At 41.4% G+C, this 19,100-nt stretch overlaps 1 protein-coding gene across 2 annotated transcripts in view; it reads right to left on the reverse strand.

Moving 5' to 3' along the window:
• The window catches only part of CKAP5 (cytoskeleton associated protein 5), a 108,062-nt gene extending 89,182 nt beyond the window's left edge, over positions 1 to 18,880 (reverse strand). For both annotated transcript variants that reach the window (XM_059141236.1, XM_059141226.1), the window contains exon 1: positions 18,779 to 18,880. The gene's annotated coding sequence lies outside the window, so the exon portion shown is untranslated. The remainder of the gene's footprint in view (positions 1 to 18,778) is intronic.
• Positions 18,881 to 19,100: the final 220 nt, after the last annotated feature.

Below are 19,100 nucleotides of genomic sequence, written 5' to 3' on the forward strand. Positions count from 1 at the left end.
AGAAGAATTAACACCGGGGCGCCTGGGTGGCTCAGTGGGTTAAGCCACTGCCTTCGGCTCAGGTCATGATCTCAGGGTCCTGGGATCGAGTCCCGCATCGGGCTCTCTGCTCAGCGGGGAACCTGCTTCCCTCTCTCTCTCTCTCTGCCTGCCTCTCTGTCTACTTGTGATTTCTCTCTGTCAAATAAATAAATAAATCTTTAAAAAAAAAAAAAAAAAAAAAAGAAGAAGAAGAATTAACACCAATTCTCCTGAAACTCTTCCAAAAAATTGACGAGAACAGTTCCAATTCATTCTAAAAGGCCAGAATTACCCTGATATGAAAGCCAAAGCCACTGTAAGAAAACTACACACCAAGATCACTGATAAATACTGATGAAAAATCCTCAAAATACTAGCAAACTGAATCCAACAGCACATTACAAAGATTATACACCATGCCCAAGTGGAATTTATTCCTGGAATGCAAGAACGGTTCAACATACCAAAATTAACCAATACAGTACATCATAACTCATCATAAGAACAAAGAACAAAACCACATGATCATCTCAATTGACACAATAAAAAGCATATATGCCAAGATTTAATAACTTCAATGATCAAAACACCCCAAGTAGGAATGTAAGAAAACTATCTCAACATTCTAAAGGCCATTATGAGAAGCCCATAGCTAACATCATACTCAATGGTGAATGACAAGCTTTTCCTCTAAAATCAGGAACATGGTAAGGATGGCTGTTCTAGCCATTCCTATTCAATATAGTATTGAAAGTTTTAGCCAGGACACCTGGGTGGCTCGGTCAGTTGAGCAACTGACTCTTGATCTCAAGGTCATGAGTTCAATCCCAGCACTAGGTTCCATGCCCAGTACAGCGCCCACTTTAAAAAAAAAAAAAGAAAAGAAAAGGCAACCTACAGAATGGAAGAAAATACCTGCAAATCATGTATCTGATGAGGGGTTACTATCCAGAAGATTAAAAAAAAACTTGTACAACAACCCAAATAACCCACCTAAAAAAATGGGCAAAAGACTTAACTAGACAGTTCTCCAAGTCTGATATACAAATGGCCAACAGCATATGAAGATGCTCAACATCACTAATCATCAGAAAACTACAAATCGAGGGGTGCCTGACTGGCTTGGTCAGGTAAGCATCCGACTCTTGATTTTGCCTCAGGTCATGATCTCAGGGTTGTAAGCTCAAACCCCACTTGCAGATCCACATTGGGCATGGAGACTGCTTGGGATTTCTCTCTCCCTCTCCTTTTGCCCCTCCCCCTTCCTCCACTTCCACATGCGCTCTCTCCAAATAAATAAATAATAGAAAAAAAAGGGGGGGTGCCTGGGTGGCTCAGTCTGGTAAGCAACCAACTCTTGATTTCTGCTCAGGTCATAATCTTACGATCACGAGATCAAGCCTCACACCCAGTGTGGAACCTATTTAAGATTCTCTCTTCCTCTCCCTCTGCGTGAGCCCCCTACCCTTGTAAGCCTGTGTGCTCTCTCTTAAAAAAAAAAAAAAGAAAGAAGAAAGAAAGAAAAATACAAATCAAAGCTACAATGAGATTATCAACTCATACCCATTAAAATGATTACTATATTAAAAAACTAAAATAAATATTAGAAAGAATGTAGAGAAATAGGAACCCTTGGACACCATTGGCAGGAATGTAAAATGGTTCAACTGCTACGGAAAATGATACAGTTGGCCAAAAAATTAACAATAGAGTGCTGGGGTGGCTCAGTTGGTTAAATGTCTGCCTTTGGCTCAGATCATGATCCCAGGGTCCTGGTATGGAGCCCTGCATCAGGCTCCCTGCTCAGTGGGGAGCCTGCTTCTCCTACTCCCTCTGCTGCTCCCCATGCTTGTGCTCTCTTGCCTGTCAAATAAATAAATAAAATCTTTTAAAAAATTCAAAATAGAATACCACATAACTATGTGATCCAACAATCCTACTTCTGATTTTATGTATACATATGTACATAGATATATACATATCCAAAAATATTAAAAGTTGGGCCTCAAAAGATTTATATACCCATGTTAAAGCAGCACTGTTGGGGCGCCTGGGTGGCTCAGTGGGTTAAAGCCTCTGCCTTCGGCTCAGGTCATGATCCCAGGGTCCTGGAATGGAGCCCCGAATGGGGCTCTCTGCTCGGCGGGGAGCCTACTTCCCCCTCTCTCTCTGCCTGCCTCTCTACCTATTTGTGATTTCTGTCTGTCAAATAAATAAATAAATAAATAAATAAAATCTTTAAAGCAGCACTGTTCACAATACTCAAGAAGTAGAAGCAACACAAATGTCTACTGAAGAATGGATAAACAAAATGTAGTATATACATACAATGGAATGCAAGCCTTAAAAAGGAAGGAAATCAGGGTGCCTGGGTGGCTGAGTGGGTTAAGCCTCTATCTTGGGCTCCAGTCATGGTCTCCAGGTCCTGGGATCCAGCCCCACATTGGGCTTTCTGTTCAGCAGGGAGTCTGCTCCCCCCGCAACCCCGATGCCTGACTCTCTGCCTATTTGTGATCTCTCTCTGTCAAATAATAAATTTTAAAAATAAAATAAAATTAAAAACCTTAAGAAAAATAAAGGGACATCATGTTATATGCTACAGTATGGATGAACTTTGAAAGCATTACACTAAGTGAAATAAACCAGTCACAGAAAGACAAATACTGTATGATTCCACTTATATGAGGTATCTAAACTAGTAAAATTCATAGAAACAAAGTAGAAGGATGGTTATCAGGGGCTGGGGAAGGGGGAAAGAGAATGTACAGACTCAGACCTGCAAGATGAAAAAAGGTCTGGAGATCTGTTTCACAACAACGTGAACGTACTTAATTTTAAAGGTACTTAATCAGGGGGTGCCTGAGTGGCTCAGTTGGTTAGGTGACTGCCTTCAGCTCAGGTCATGATCCTGGAGTCTGGGGATCAAGTTCCACATTGGGTTCCCAGCTCCATGGAGAGTCTGCTTCTCCCTCTGACCTTCTCCCCTCTCATGCTCTCTCTCAATATCTCTCAAATAAATAAATAAAATTAATAAAATAAAATAAAATGTACTTAATTAAAAATGGTAAGTTTTGTGTGTTGTATATTTTTACAACTTTAAAAAAGTGAGACATTGTTCCATTCAACTAAGTGCTCTGTAGCTATTTAAAAAAAGATGAAGACTAAAGTAAATATTTAAATATTACTGGAAGAAATACTAAGTTTTAAAAAGAAAATCAGAAGACAGTATACGAAGCCTAATTTTTATGCTTAGTAAAACCATATAGGGGGATGTACACACTGGTACTCAGCTGATATCTACCCCCAAAGGGACTAGATTTTATTTTATTTTATTTTATTTTTTTTTTTTTTTTTAAATAAGATTTTATTTATTTATTTGTAAGAGAGAGAGAGAGTGAGAGCGAGCACAGGCAGACAGAAGGGCAGGCAGAGTCAGAGGGAGAAGCAGGCTCCCTGCAGAGCAAGGAGCCCGATGTGGGACTCGATCCCAGGACGCTGGGATCATGACCTGAGCCGAAGGCAGCTGCTTAACCAACTGAGCCACCCAGGCGTCCCTTATTTTATTTTTTTAAAGATTTTATTTATTTATATATTTTTCACAGAGAGAGAGTGAGGGCAGAAGCAGGCAGAAGCAGAGACAGAAGCAGACTCCCTGCAGAGCAAGGAGCCTGATGCGGGACTCCATCCCAAGACCCTGGGATCATGACCTGAGCCGAAGGCAGAGGCTTAACCCACTGAACCACCCAGGCGTGCCAAAGGGACTAGATTTTAATCTCTAGAGCCTATAAATGTCACTTTATTTGGAAAAAGCGTTTTTGTAGATGTGATTAAATTAAGGATCTTGGGGCGCCTGGGTGGCTCAGTGGGTTAAAGCCTCTGCCTTCGGCTCAGGTCATGATCTCAGGGTCCTGGGATCGAGCCCCGCATCGGGCCCTCTGCTTGGCAGGGAGCCTGCTTCTTCCCTCTCTCTCTGCCTGCCTCTCTGCCTACTTGTGATCTCTCTATCAAATAAATAAATAAAATATTTAAAAAAAATAAATTAAGGATCTTGAGATGGGGAGATTATCCTGGGTTATCTGAATGGGCCCTAAACACAATCACATGTATCCTTCTAACAGGGGAAGAGGGAAATTTAATACACACAGAGAAGGCCACATAAAGACAGAAAAGAGCAAAATCAGAAGAGGCTGAAGCGATGTGATACAAACTAAGGAATGCCAACAGCCACCAGAAGAGGCAAGGAAGGAATTCTCCCTGTGACCCTCTAGAGAACCATGGCCCTACCTTGGTTTTAGCCCCCATTAGACTGACCTAAATTGTGTCAGACTTCTGGCTTCCAGAAGAGAGCAAATTTCTGTTGTTTAAAGCCACCAAATTTGTGGTAATTTATTACAGAAGCCATAGAAAATGAATATAACTTTGTAAACATTTGAAATAACATAAAATTTCCTGGAAGGATCCACAGAAAATATTTCTAAGTAGTATGTCTAAGGAGCTGGCTAAAGAACTTTGACTTTTTCACTTTACTACCTAGTCATTCTTTTTTTTCCCTTTTAAGATTTATTTATTTATTTAAGAGAAAGCGAGCGAGGGTGGGGGTCAGAGCAGTGGGTAGGGAGAAGGACAGCTGACTTCATGCTGAGTGTGGGGCTTGACCCTACAACCCCAAGATCATGACCTAAGCCAAACCCAGGAATTCGACACTTAAACAACTTAGTCCCCAGGAGCCTTCTCAGCCATTCCTTTTTAAAACAAAAAACAAAACAAGCTTCAATGCTTTTGAAAGCTCTAAAGCTTTAAAATTCCAGCTTGGAGTCCTGAAGCTGGTTCTTTTTATACTCATCCCATAAGCTAAGCCTCACTTCTCCCTCTGAACATTTTTTGGCCACCATATCGCCTCTGAAAGAAGGAACTGAATCTTATTTATTACTCCAGCATCTAGCAGAGTGCTTCGAACTCTAACATAATTCCTAAGATAGCACCATTTCATCAAACCATAGAAGTCTAAAATATATAATAAATGTGTTCCTTGAGTTATTTATAAATAAAATTTTGTATGTTGAATGTGTATTTCAAGTATGTCAGAAAAATATGATATATTTAATGGAATTCTGAAGTAAGCCATTTTTCAAAGTGAGAAATCACTCAACAATAGATTCTGAAATTTTAAAGAGTTTTGTCACTGTTTTCTTGTTACCCATTTTTTATTATAAAATTCATTGAAAGAGGGTAATTTTAATTTCAGAGTCTTTGATTTTGGCAAAGCCATGGCAGTAGAACAGTCGTTTGCAATAAGTCTGATTGTAGAGAGCTCCAATCAAGATTAAATACAATCGGGGTGCCTGGGTGGCTCAGTGGGTTGGACCTCTGCCTTCAGCTTGGGTCATGATCCCAGAGTCGGCCTCTCTGCTCAGCAGGGAGCCTGCTTCCCCCTCTCTCTCTGCCTGCCTCTCTGCCTACTTGTGATCTCTGTCTGTCAAGTAGATAAATAAAATCTTTAAAAAAAAAAAAAAAAAAAGATTAAATACAATCTACACCAGTCGTGTTGGGCTCTGGAGATAGATCTGAGCTCAAAAACTTGCTTTGTCACATACTAGCTGAGCCTTGGTTTCATCATCTGTCCTAAAAGTACAATCTTCATGTGGTTCCCTATTTAATACACACTGCTGGAGCAGTCCCAGTGTGCCAGGCACTATTTTAGGCACTTCACATGTACGGACTCATTTACGTTCTTATAACTCTGAACTTGGTGATATTATCATCTCCATTTTACAGACAAGGAAACGGAGGCACAGAGATTAAGCAACTTGCCTAAAGTAATTCAATTAAATGTATAAATTAAATGATATTTTGCCTTATACATGTTAAGAATCCCAATATCCACATTACCCCCCTTCCCCACAAGTACACTGGCTTGTCAAATCATGTGAGGTTACTCAGTTAGGCACCCAGCTACATGCTGAGTATGGGTTGTACGGTATAGTAGCCCAGGGGCCAGCTACTGTCTGTGTGTAATAGAGGCACCTAATCTAGACTCAGGGGCCAGGGAAGGTCTCCCCGAGAAACTGATACAGGTATACCTCACTTTATTCCAGAAAATGTGGTTTTTACAAATTGAAGATTTGTAGCAACCCTGGACCAAGCAAGTCTATGCGCACCAATTCCCCAATAGCATTTACTCACTTTGTCCGTGTCACATTTTGGACATTCTACAGTGCTTCAGTTTTTTTTCATTATTATTGTATTTGTTATGGTGACCCGTGATCACTAATCTTTTTTCTTTTTTTGGTTGGTGATTTTTGATGCACTTTTGTAATTGTTTTGGAGCACCATGAACCAAAACCAATTCTAGACAGCAAACTTAATCGATAAAGGTTGTTGGGTTCTGACTGCCCCACCAACTGCCCTTTCAAGCCTCCCTATTCTCTCTCTCTCCTCATGCCTCCCTATTCTGAGACTCAACAATACTTAAGTTAGACCAATTAACAACCCTACAATGACCTCTAAATGTTTAAGTGAAATAAAGACTTGCATGTTTCTCACTTTAATATTTTACTTATTTATTTCTTAAGTAGGCTCTATGCCCAGTGTGGGGCTCAAACTCACAACCCTGAGATCAAGAGCTGCATGCTCTACTGACTGAGCCAGCCAGGTGTCCCATGTTTCTTATTTTAAATCAAAAGCTAGAAATGATTAAGCTTAGTGTCCAAAGCCAAGATAAGCCAAAAGCTAGATCTCTTACACCAGTTAGCCAAGTTGTGAGTGCAACGGAAAAATTCTTGGAAAAAATTAAAAATGCTACTCTAGTGAATGCAGCAATGGTAAGAAAGGGAAGAGCCTTACTGCTGATACAGAGAAAGTTTTAGTTGTCTGGAGAGAAGATCAAACCAGCTGCAATTCTCTTAAGCCAAAGCCTAATTGAGAGCCAGGCCCTGAGTCTCTTCAATTAATTCTATGAAGGAGAGAGGGAAAGCTGCAGCAAAGTCTGAAGGTAGGAGGCTGGTTCATGAGGCTTAAGGAGAGTAATCTTCCTTAACATCAAAGTGCAGAGCGAAGCAGCAAGTGCTGATAAAGAAAACTGCAGCAAGTTATCCACAAGATCTAGCTAAGGTTCCAATGAAGGGGGCCTCACTAAACAATCGATTTCCAATGAGAATGAAGCCTTCCTTCTATGGCTTTCATAGTTAGAGAGGAGAACTCAATGCCTGGCTTCAAAGGACAGGCTGACTCTACCGTTAGGGGCTAATGTAGTGGGTGACTTTAACTTAAAGTCAATGTATATTTACCATTCTGAAACTACTAGGGCTACTGAGAATTGTGCGAAATCTACTCTGCCTGTGCTTTACAAACCGAACAGCAAAGCCTGGATGATAGCACTTCTGTTTCTAACCATTTAATGAATAGTTTAAGCCCACCGTTGAGACCTACTACTCAGGGGGAAGAAAAAAAGATTCATTTCAAAATGAGTCAGTTAAGCATCTGCCCTTGGCTCTGGTCATGATCCCAGGGTCCTGGGATTGAGCCCCACATCAGGCTCTCTGCTCAGCAGGGGCCCTGATTCTCTCCCTCTGCTTACTTATGCTCTCTCTCTCTGTCAGATAAAGAAATAAAATCTTCAAAATATTACTGCTCACTGACCATGCACCTAGCCACCCAAGAGCTCTGATGGAAATGTACAAGATTAATGTTGTTTTCATGCCTGTGAACACAATATCCATTCTGCAGCCCACAGACCAAGGAGTAACTCTGACTTTTAAAATATTACTTTATAAACTACATTCCATAAGACTGTAACTGCCATAGACTCCTCTGATGGACATGGTCAAAGTAAACTGAAAACGATCTGGAAAGGATTCACCACTCTAAATGCCATTAAGAATATTCATGATTCATGGGAAGAGAGCAAAATATCAACACTAACAGGAGTTTGGAAGAAGGTGATTTCAGCTCTTGTCTTGTGGAGTACTTTGAAGGGTCTAGACTTCAGTGGAGGAAGTAACTGCAGATGTAGTAGAAACAGCAAGAGAACTAGAATCTGAAGTGGAGCCTGAAGATGTGACTGAAATGATGTAATCTCATGATAAAATTTTAATGGATGAGGAGTTATTTCTTATGGATGAGCAAAGAAAGTGGTTTCTTGAGATAGAATCTACTCTTGGGGGGCACCTGGGTGGCTCAGTGGGTTAAAGCCTCTGCCTTCAGCTCAGGTCATGATCCCGGGGTCCTGGGATCGAGCCCCTCATTGGGCTCTCTGCTCAGCGGGGAGCTTGTTTCCTCCTCTCTCTCTGCCTGCCTCTCTGCCTGCTTGTGATCTCTGTCAAATAAATAAATAAAATCTTAAAAAAAAAAAAAAAAAAGAATCTACTCTTGGTGAAGATGCTGTGAAGACTACTGAAATGACAACACAGGATTTGAAATATCATGTAGCTAAAGCAGCAGCACTGGGGGGGGCACCTGGGTGGCTCAGTCTTTAAGCATCTGCCTTCAGCTCAGGTCACGATCCCAGGGTCCTGGGACAGAGTTATGTATCAGGCTCCTTGCTCAGCGTGCAGCCTGCTTCTCCCTCTGCCTGCCACTCCCTCTGTTTGAGTTCTCTCTCACAAATAAATAAATAAATAAATCTTTAAAAAAAAAAAAAAAAAAGAGCATCAGCGTTTGAGAGGCTGACTCCAATTTTGAAAGAAGTTCTACCGTGGGTAAATGCTATCAAACTGTATCACATATTACAGAGAAATTGTGAAAGGAAGAGTCCAACAATGCCGCAAACTTCACTGGTGTCTTATATTAACAAACTGCTACAGCTACTTCCACCTTCAGCAACCATCAGCCTGACCAGCTAGCAGCCATCAACACCAAGGCAAGACCTTCTATCACCAGAAGGATTACATACACTGAAATGTATATATATATATAGATTTTTATTTATTTGTTTGACAGAGACAGAGCACAATCAGGAGGAGTGGCAGAGGGAAAAGGAGACGTGTCTCCCCTCTGAGCAGAGAACCCAACACAGGGCTCCATCCTAGGACTCTGAGATCATGACCTGAGCTGAAGGCAGATGCTCAACTAAGCCACACAGGTGTCCCCCAACGATATTCTTTAATTAAGGTATGCACACTGTTTTTTTAGACATAACATTACTGCACATTTAACAGAGTACAGTGTCCTGTAAACATAATTTTTACATACACTAGGAAACAAAAAAAAATTATTTGACTCACTTTATTGTGATATTCGCTTTATTCAGTGGTCTGGAACTGAACCTGCATTATCTCTAAGGTATGCCCGTAATTAAGGCTGAGAACTAAAGGAAATTAATAGGGATTAGCCAGGCAAAGGCATAATGAGTGAGGAAAATAGAGAATGTTACAGGCTTGTGTGTCAAAGCCCCCCAAAGCTAAGCAAATTAAAGAACAGGATCATAACTCAAGGGGCCAAACGGGCTGAAAAGGGCCACATTATACAAACTCAGTGACTTTATGCAAGAAAGGAGTACTACAGATTACCTGGCAACTGCCAAATGCTCAAGAATGGTACCTGCCATTATTATGTTGTATAAGCACCATTCCAGTCATTCAGGGTTTTTAGATTCAGTTCCAACTTTAACCCGTCTTCTAGTCCAAGGAAGGCCTAAGTTAGCACAGAGCTCTTAGGACCAAGAAAGGTCTCCTCTGGTTTAAAACCAACTGCCTCTTTGGAAGTACAGATAATCTATTCCTTTGTATCCTATAGAAAGCAGATTTACTATTAATTAAAAAGTAGGGACGCCTGGGTGGCTCAGTTGGTTGAGCAGCTGCCTTCGGCTCAGGTCATGATCCCAGGGTCCTGGGATCGAGTCCCACATCGGGCTCCTTGCTCGGCGGGGAGCCTGCTTCTCCCTCTGCCTCTGCCTGCCTCTTTGTCTGCCTGTGCTCACTCGCTCTCTCTCCCTCTGTCTCTGGCAAATAAATAAATAAAATCTTAAAAAAAAAAAAAAAAAAAAAAAGTAAATGCCATTTTGTAAAACTCAAAGGGACTGTTTATATTTTGTCTCGAGGAGTCTCCCATACTAAACATTGCTCAAAACAAGCAAGTAGTCCTCAGAAGCGTAAAAAGTGGCTTTATTTACTGCGTGGAGATTTCTGTTATGATATTTGGTCTTTACTCCCAAATGAAGCACTCATACTAGTTCTAGACCAGGAGGCTTTCATGAGGTTTTGTTTGTTTGTTTAAAGATTTTATTTTTAAGTAATCTCCATACCCAACATGGGGCTCAAACTCACAATCCCATGATCTAGAGCATAGGCTCTACCAACTGAGCCAATCAGGCACCCCTCATGAAATTTTTTTTTTAAAGAATAATTTATTTATTTTTGAGAGAGAGAGTGGGGACATGAGTGGGAGGGGGAGGAGCAGAGGAAGAGGGAGAATCCCAAGCAGACCTCCCTCTGAGCACAGAGCAAAGTGTGGGGCTCAATCTCAGGAATAACATGGAGGACATTGGGAGATGGAGAAAACAAATGAGTTGGGAGAAATTGGAGACGGAGACAAACCATGAGAGACTGTGGACTCTGAGAAACAAACTGAGGGTTTTGGAGGGGAGGGGGGTGGAGGGTTGGGCAAGCCTGGTGGTGGGTATTAAGGAGGGCAGGTATTGCATGGAGCACTGGGTGTGGTGCATAAACAATGAATTCTGGAACACTAGAAAGAAAGAAAAGAAAATGAAAAAAATAATAATCATTTATTTATTGGGGGGGGGGGCACCAGTGGGAGGGGAGGGGCAGGGGAAGAGGGAGAGAGAATCCCAAGCAGACTCCCCGCTGAGTACAGAGCCCAGTGTTGGGCTCAATCTCAGGACCCTGAGACTACATTGTGAGCCAAAACCAAGAATTGGGTGCTTAACTGACTGCGCCACCCAGGCGCCCCACATGAGGCTTTTTTTTAAATGTACATTTAAAAGAAAAAAGACCAAAAGAAAAATGTGGAATAATAGTACTAAAAAAAATTCTTAAAATCTACAAATGAGAGACTTTATACTACAAGTGGGTAAAGATATAAAATGATTATTTTTTAAAAATCACTGTGAATTAAAAAAAAAAAAACTGATTAGGGAATAAGATGTTCTAGACAGCCAAAGTGGCCAAACAGGAGAGGTTGATCCTTGGAACAACAATTTTATGCAATTTTTTCCCCCATATAAATCTAAGAAAATATCTAACCCTCCCAGTCTTCTTAAACAAAGTATACTAATAATCATTTAAACTTTTCAGGATAATCTACTATGACCACAGAGGTATGAAGGACTCTTGCACCAAATCTAAATGCTTCCAATATGGCTTTTTTGAATTTTAATGTTTTACATGTTGTAGCTTTTCTTCCTTCCTTTTGATCAAGCTAACATTTTTAGTTAGCTTGTAACAGTGCTGCTTTTTTAAGTTTTAGCTCTTGATTTAAAGAACCAAGCAAGCTGAAACTGTCTAAAAGAGAAAAGATCTACTTGAGGGAAGCCAATAAAATCTGTGATACCTACTTAGGCTGCTGAAAAACCTTTTTTGGTTTATTTCCTGGTACATAAAATGCTACTTTAAGTCTTATGATTTAAGAATGAAAAGACAAAAACAACACATTAAACAAAAGCATCCACATTAAACAAATGAATTTCATTTCAAGAAATTCTTGAAACTACACAATTTTTTTTTCTCATCTTTCCAGGATCTAAAAGGCACTTTAATTAATAACAAATCTCTAAAAAATATAATTAAGAGATCAAAGAAGCAAAAATCATGTTTGAAGAGAGAAGGTCAAGAGACATGAGGTCACCGTGGCTTATCTGATACCCTATCTATGCCAAAAATATATGAACTATTCCAGCTGAGTCAGAATTTATGCTTTGAGGGCGCCTGGGTGGCTCAGTGGGTTAAGCCGCTGCCTTCGGCTCCGGTCATGATCTCAGGGTCCTGGGATCGAGTCCCGCATCGGGCTCTCTGCTCAGCAGGGAGCCTGCTTCCTCCTCTCTCTCTGCCTTCCTCTCTGCCTACTTGTGATCTCTCTCTGTCGAATAAATAAATAAAATCTTAAAAAAAAAAAATTAAAAAAAAAAAAAAAAAGAATTTATGCTTTGAATGCATCTAAACAAAGATCACATTCCAGGTCAAACTACTGCTATTACCAGGTCATGGAAAACAATGCTTTCTGTGGCACTTAAAAAGTGTTAATTGGGGGAAAAAGATCTCAGTAAAAAGCAAGTTACAAAGAAGATATCTGTTTGGGACCTAAGCTTCCTCTGAAAGCTGGAGAGAACTGTATGTGTTCACATTTAGTTTCATATACAGACAGAAAAAAAAATAATAAAAAAAAAAGTACAGACAGAAAGATACAGAAACAATTATATGTATATGTATATACATGGTTTAGCATACATACATAAATTAACTTAGCTCTGTCCACTGAGGGCCTAGAAATAATGACACTCCCAGCAATGAGCCCCCAAATCTTGGTTTCTATAAATCATTGTCCAGTAGGAGGAACCACGGCTCCTTGGAGAAATGGCTGATTCTAGGGTTGGGCCAGGGAAAATATAAGATGTGTCTGGGGCACCTTATGGTACTAGAAAGCAAAGAAATGCTAAAAAAGAAAAAAAAAAAAGGATGGAGACATGTCAAAGGGACACAGGAGCCAACATGAAAGATCTCCCAATGGTCAAAGCTGGAACAATTCAGCAAAAAAATAAGTAACCCAGAATCAAAATTATAACTAATATACAAAATAGATACACTGATATTGGTAAATGGTTGAATAAAAAAAATTAATGGGAGAAGAGACAATTCTTCCTTCCAAAATTCCAAATAATAAATGTGGATACTCTTAAGTGGTACTTAAGCCCTCCATCCACTTTGAGGGTGGGCTAGACTTAGGTGATTTGCTTCCAAAGAATCAGTATAGAAAAGGAAAAATAGTAACCTCACATATGAACATGGTAAACACTACCTTAACCAAGTGATCAAGATCAACATCATCAGTGATATCATGCTGAAGTCACATGTCCCCGATACAAAATGACAGTATTCTGTGGCATTCTTTCCAAAAACATATAACTCTTGTCTAATAATGAAACAAAAAAATCAGATAAACTCAAAAGGAGGGACATTAACAACTGCACAAGGAATGGTAGGTACCTAAGCACTGTACTCTGTGGATAAAGTTGTTTCCCATGAGAGTATGGGTTACCGTTCTGATGCTGCTATACATGCATATTGGAACTGAACAATTAAGTAAATGGATGGTGGGAGCCAGGTTTCTACTGCTGATGTGTAAATTCACAGATTAGCAAGGGGAGAAGGCTAGAATAGCCTATGTGGTAATGGACTAGAACTAGAGGTTATCAGTATGAACTCATGTTTAACTTAACATAGTTATACAGATGATTACACCCAGAAATATTTACGGACAGGTTATACATAAGCATTAGTATAAAACTAACTCTTCGCTCGGTTAGCTGAGAGGGCTTAAAAGAAAGCAGCAGTGAGGGTGCCTGGGTGGCTCAACTGGTTAAGCATCTGCCTTCGGCTCAGGTCAGGATCCTGGAGTCCCAGGATCAAATTAAGCATCTGCTTTCGGCTCAGGTCAGGATCCCAGAGTCCCAGGATTGGAGTCCCAGGATCAAATCCTGCACTACGCTTCCCGCTCAGTGGGAATTCTGCTTCTCCCTCTGCCCTTCACTCAGCATGTGGTCTCTCCCACTCCTCTCTCTCTCTCTCAAATAAATAAATAAAATCTTAAAAAAAGAAAAAAGAAAAGAAAGCAGCAATGAGAATACTTAGTATCCAAATCTTGGTTTCTGATACCGTTCTCCAATAAAAGGAAGCAGAGATCCTTGGAGAAATAGCTGATTTTAGCACCCTGACAAGAAATACACGAGATGAGCCTGGAGCATCTTGTAGTGCCAGAAAGTAAAGGAGTGTTAAAAAATAATTATATTAAACACACACACACACACACACATACACACACACTGATGTCAGTATGTTAAAGGGGCACAGGAACCAACTGAAAGAGCTCCCAATGGACAAAGCTGGAACAATCTTGAGCAATAAAATAAATACTGGAATATAACTCAAAGCATAAAATAGATATCCTTCATACCATACTGATATAAGTAGACACTTGACTAAATTAACACACGAGTAAAGAGACAAATTTCCATGCAGGAGAATTCCAAGTAAGTTAAGTAGATACTCTACCCCAAAGAATAGGGAGCATAACTCTTCATTCCTTAAATGTAGGCAACACAGTTACTTTTTTTCCAAAGAGGACAGTATGGAATGGGGGGGGGGGGTTAACTTTATAAAGGAACAACCTGACAAACAATACTTCAGCCAAGTGATCAAAGTCAGTATCAACAATCATAAATCATGTCGATAGTACGCATCCTCAATATGAGATGATGAAAATGATTGGTACCTTCTTTCTGCCATCATCCTCCCTAAAAGTCATAACGCCAGTGTAATCATGAGAAAAATATATGATAAATTCCAATAGTGGGGCACCCTAAAATATACTTGACCAATACTCCTAAAAACTTCCATAGAAAGTTTTTTAATTTAAAAAAATAATAATAACAGGGCCACCTGCGTGGCTCAGTGGGTTAAAGCCTCTGCCTTCGGCTCAGGTCATGATCCCAGAGTCCTGGGATCCAGTCCCGCATCGGGCTTTCTGCTTAGGGGAACCCTGCTTCCCACTACCCCCTCTGCCTCCCTTCTCTGCCTACTTGTGATCTCTGTCTCTGTCAAATAAATAAATAAAATCTTTAAAAATAGTAATAATAATATTAACAACAGAGGCACCTGGGTGGCTTAGCTGGTTAAGCATCCAGCTCTTGGATTTCTGCTCAGCAGCTCTTGATCACCAGATCCAGCCCTGTGGCAGGCCCCAGCACACTCCGAGGGAGCCTGCTCAGGATTCTTTCTCTGCCCCCACCACTCTGATGTGAGCTTACACATTTGCCGTCTCTTTTTCTCTCAAATAAATAAATAAATAAATAATGATGGTGAGGGGCATGGGCGCATACCTGGCTAGCTCAGTTGGTAGAGCATTCATCTCATGGTTGTGAGTTTGAGCCTCACGTTGGGCATGGTGTCTATTTAAAAAATAAAATAAAATCTTTTTTTTTTTTTAAAGATTTTAATTATTTATTTGACAGAGAAAGAACACAAATAGGCAGAGAGAGAGAGGAAGCAGGCTCCCTGCTGAGCAGAGAGCCCGATGTGGGCCCCAATTTTAGGACCCTGAGACCATGACCTGAGCCGAAGTCAGAGGCTCAACCCACTGAGCCACCCAGGTGCCCCCCAAAAATAAAATAAAATCTTAAAAACTAAATAACAACAACAACAACAAAAGCAGGAGTGGGGAAGCCAAATCTACCTTGCCTCCCAGTTGACACAAAGGTACCATTTTTCCAGTTTTCTTAGTTGAAGACTTCCCAAATTAGTCTATTGAGATATGGCTCACATCCAAAGACACAGTAACACAGCCAGCTTTATTTTATATACCTACTGTCTTTATCACTTTATCACACAGAAAAGACTATGACAGTTTTTTTGTGTTTTTTTTTTTTTTTTTGACAGAGAGAAATCACAAGTAGACAGAGAAGCAGGCAGAGAGAGAGAGAGAGAGAGGGAAGCAGGCTCCCTCTCAACGCGGGACTCGATCCCAGGACTCTGGGATCATGACCTGAGCCGAAGGCAGCAGCTTAATCCACTGAGCCACCCAGGCGCCCCAAGACTATGACAGTTTTGACCAATTTTGTTCAACAAATATTTTTTGACTACCTTTTTTGTTCCAAGCATTGTTTGAGCATTGAGATAACCTCAAAGGTAGAAGAAAGAAAAAAAAAAAATCTGTGCTCTGCTTTCTTTTACTGTGAGGAAATCAGACAATACATAACCAAACAATAAATGACCTATCAGATAGTGATAGATGCTATGAAATGAATAAAAAAGTAAAGTGAGGCACACAAGTGCCCAAGAAAGCTATTCCAATTGGAAGCATAGAAAATGCCTCTTTAAGGAGATGACATTTGAGTTGAGACCTGAGCAGAGCTGGTATACAAAGAGAACAGCAAATGTAAAGGCCCAAAAGAGCAAGTTTAACATGCCCAAGGTATCTCATGTAAACAGGGCAACCACCTGGATAGGAATGAGATAAAGTGAAACATAAAAGTCATTTAAGGATCTCAAACCACTCCAACATTGATCACCAGGAATCCATCAATGGTAATTAGATCAAGATCTCAATTTTATGCTACCACACAATCTCCCTCAAAGTCACAGCTGTCCATTAAATAATGTATTTTGAACCGCCCCATCTTCCCTCTAAAAACTACCATGCCTCTCATTCTTATTTTCTCTTGGCTCTGCTAAAAGTATTAAGAAAAAAGGGAGGGGGAGTATTCTACCGAGAAAAAAAGTCCTGAATTCTCCATAACAGATCTCATTGCTTCCTGTACAACCACAGGTTAAAAGCAAAGACCCTGGAGACAGACTAACTTGGATTCAAATTCAGATTCTATTAGTTGTAAGGATCTTGAATAAGTGGCATATCCTTTTGAAGACTCAGTTTCCTCATCTGTAAAAATCTGTGAGGATTAAGAGATAAAATGTGGCAGCCAGTGACTCTTCAATAAATGTTAGCTACTGCTAATAAAAGTATCTGAGTATTTATTTTGTTCAAGGACCAGAGCTAGGCCAGAGGGATTACAGAAAATACAATTTGCTACAGCAAATTGTTTGAGAGATAAAACTGTCAAACTCCCTTAGGTCAGGAGCTTTGTCTTTTTCTGGTTCACTGGTGTATTCCCAGAATCTGGAACAGTGTTTAACACACAGTGGGCATCAATCTCAGCATGTGTTGAAGGAATGAATGAGACTCCATTAAGTCAAAGAAGCTTAAGAAAGTCTGGCTTTACTTCAAAACAAATAAAGTTTCATTCCACATCAAGATTTTAAACAATATCTTAAGGCCTTGTTGAAGATGTTTTTATTATTTCTAATTGCCTCCCCAAAATCTAGAACAGTATTCATAATATTAAGGTACTCGAATTTATTGCAGTTGAAAAACTGCTACAGGATGCCTGGGTGGCTCAGTTGGTCAAGTGTCTGCCTTTGGCTCAGTCATCATTTCAGGGTCTTGGGATCAAGCCCCACATAAGACTTCCTGCTGCACAGCAAGGAGACTGTTTCTCCCTCTCCCGCTGTCCCTACCCTTGGCTCACACTCACTCTTTCTCTCTGAAATAAATAATAAAATCTTTTTTTAATAAAAAAAAGAAAAAAGAAAAAGCTCTGCTGCTAAAATTGAGTTGTCAGTTGTAGGCTATACTATTGTTCATAATTCAAAGCTGATGATCAAAACATTGAAAGTAATAAAATAAAATATAAGGTATACTGATTGTTATGGAATACTTCGCTTGCCAGTGCTCCAATGAAGAGACTTAGAAAACTTGTGTAAAATTTTTTCTTCACGGTTGACCAACTAAGTTTAATTTATGCTAGTAAAATAAATTGATTTCACCTCTATATCATTAAATTTTATAAAAAACAATATTACAGTCTGTCCAGTCCCTTAAGAAAAGCCCAAATCTTTTAGACTTCTTAAAAATTTCAAAAGACTATTAGCTTAATATATCGGCTCTTTAGGTCAAAGAAGGACTTTTCAGGGTGATGAAAATGGAGAAAGAAGGAGTTCACCTCTCTAAAAATGAGTTTTCAATTACTATAATTATGCATAAAATAAGACAGGCAGCATTTCTGGGCCAAGATTTGATGCCTTCGTTCCCTGTGAGAATTAGAGCCAAGCATAAATTTGGGGCAAGTTCTGCAAAAACCACTTTACCCTCTATTGATGCTGAATGAAAAACTCATTGTTAGGATTCATCAACAGAATATATTTTCTAACACACAGCAGCCACTCTGGCAACATCGCTTTCACCATTTTCTATCCCAGAAACAAAACAGGATGCATTTAAATCCTGCCTGGCAGTTACCACGATTGAAGGGTAGCTATCTCAACAGCCTAAGAGTTGGTAAGAGCTAAAAAGTAAAAATCTGGTATACCGAACCGTAAAGTACCAGGGCCTGCTCAAGTTAACCTACACTGGTGGCTATTGTATAGGTCCGCCAAACCTTCAGAGCTGGAAAGATACCTGAACTCTACTGACACCTTTTGAGAAAGAAAGCCAGGCGTGAGGGCGGAGCAGTATGATCGGAATTATTAAAACCGCAGCAAGCCGGCAGGGACACAGGTGCGCGGGCAGGCCCCGGTACCGCAGTCCTTGTCACGCTTCGAGACGACCGGGCCCGTCACAAGCACGACAGCCCTCCTAGGTTCTTATTCACTCATTCATTCATTTGACAATTACGCGAGTGCACCGCAGCAGGGCCGGCTCGCAGGGCCCCCGCCCCAGCCCCGGAACACCCACAGCCGCCCGGCGCGGCCCTGCGCCGCCAGCATTTCCCCGACGCTGCCGCCCGCACCCCGCCGCGGCGCGCTGGGGTCACCCGGATCCCGGGCTCGGCCGCACACGAGCGCCCACGCCCCCCGCCCTCCCAGCCGCGCGTCCCCCGGCCTCCGCCCCGCTTAGCCGCCTCAGACTCGCCGGGTTCGTGCGGCGAGGGAGGGGCGCGTCTACGGAGGCCCCCCGCCCGGGGTTCAAGGCCCTCCGGCGCGCGCGACGCCTGGACCCGAGGGCCTCGGTGGGTGGGTCGGACCCACCGGCCACTCACCTCCGCCGGGTCAGAACCGAGGGGCCTGCTCTAAGCCGTTTGAAACCGCTTGGGCCGCCGCACACCCCGCAGTGTCCTCGTTGTTTATTGGTTCTCGACGGACCGCCCATCGCCCGTTTATTGGTCCATTTGAAAGGACTGTGGGCACGCGCCGCCTGCGGCTTTAAAGGGGCCGCGCGCAGCCGTGCTTCCTCGGACCCAGAGCTACCTGCTTCGTTGGGGATAGGGTCGCTGGAGCAAAAGCTGCCGACGACACTCCCCGCCCCCTCTCCCCGAAAAGAAGGGCGAAAGATGTGTAGAGCTGTGCATCCTTGGCCACCAG

Source organism: Mustela lutreola, chromosome 1 (genome assembly GCF_030435805.1).
Source record: "Mustela lutreola isolate mMusLut2 chromosome 1, mMusLut2.pri, whole genome shotgun sequence".
NCBI classification, from domain to species: Eukaryota; Metazoa; Chordata; class Mammalia; order Carnivora; family Mustelidae; genus Mustela; species Mustela lutreola.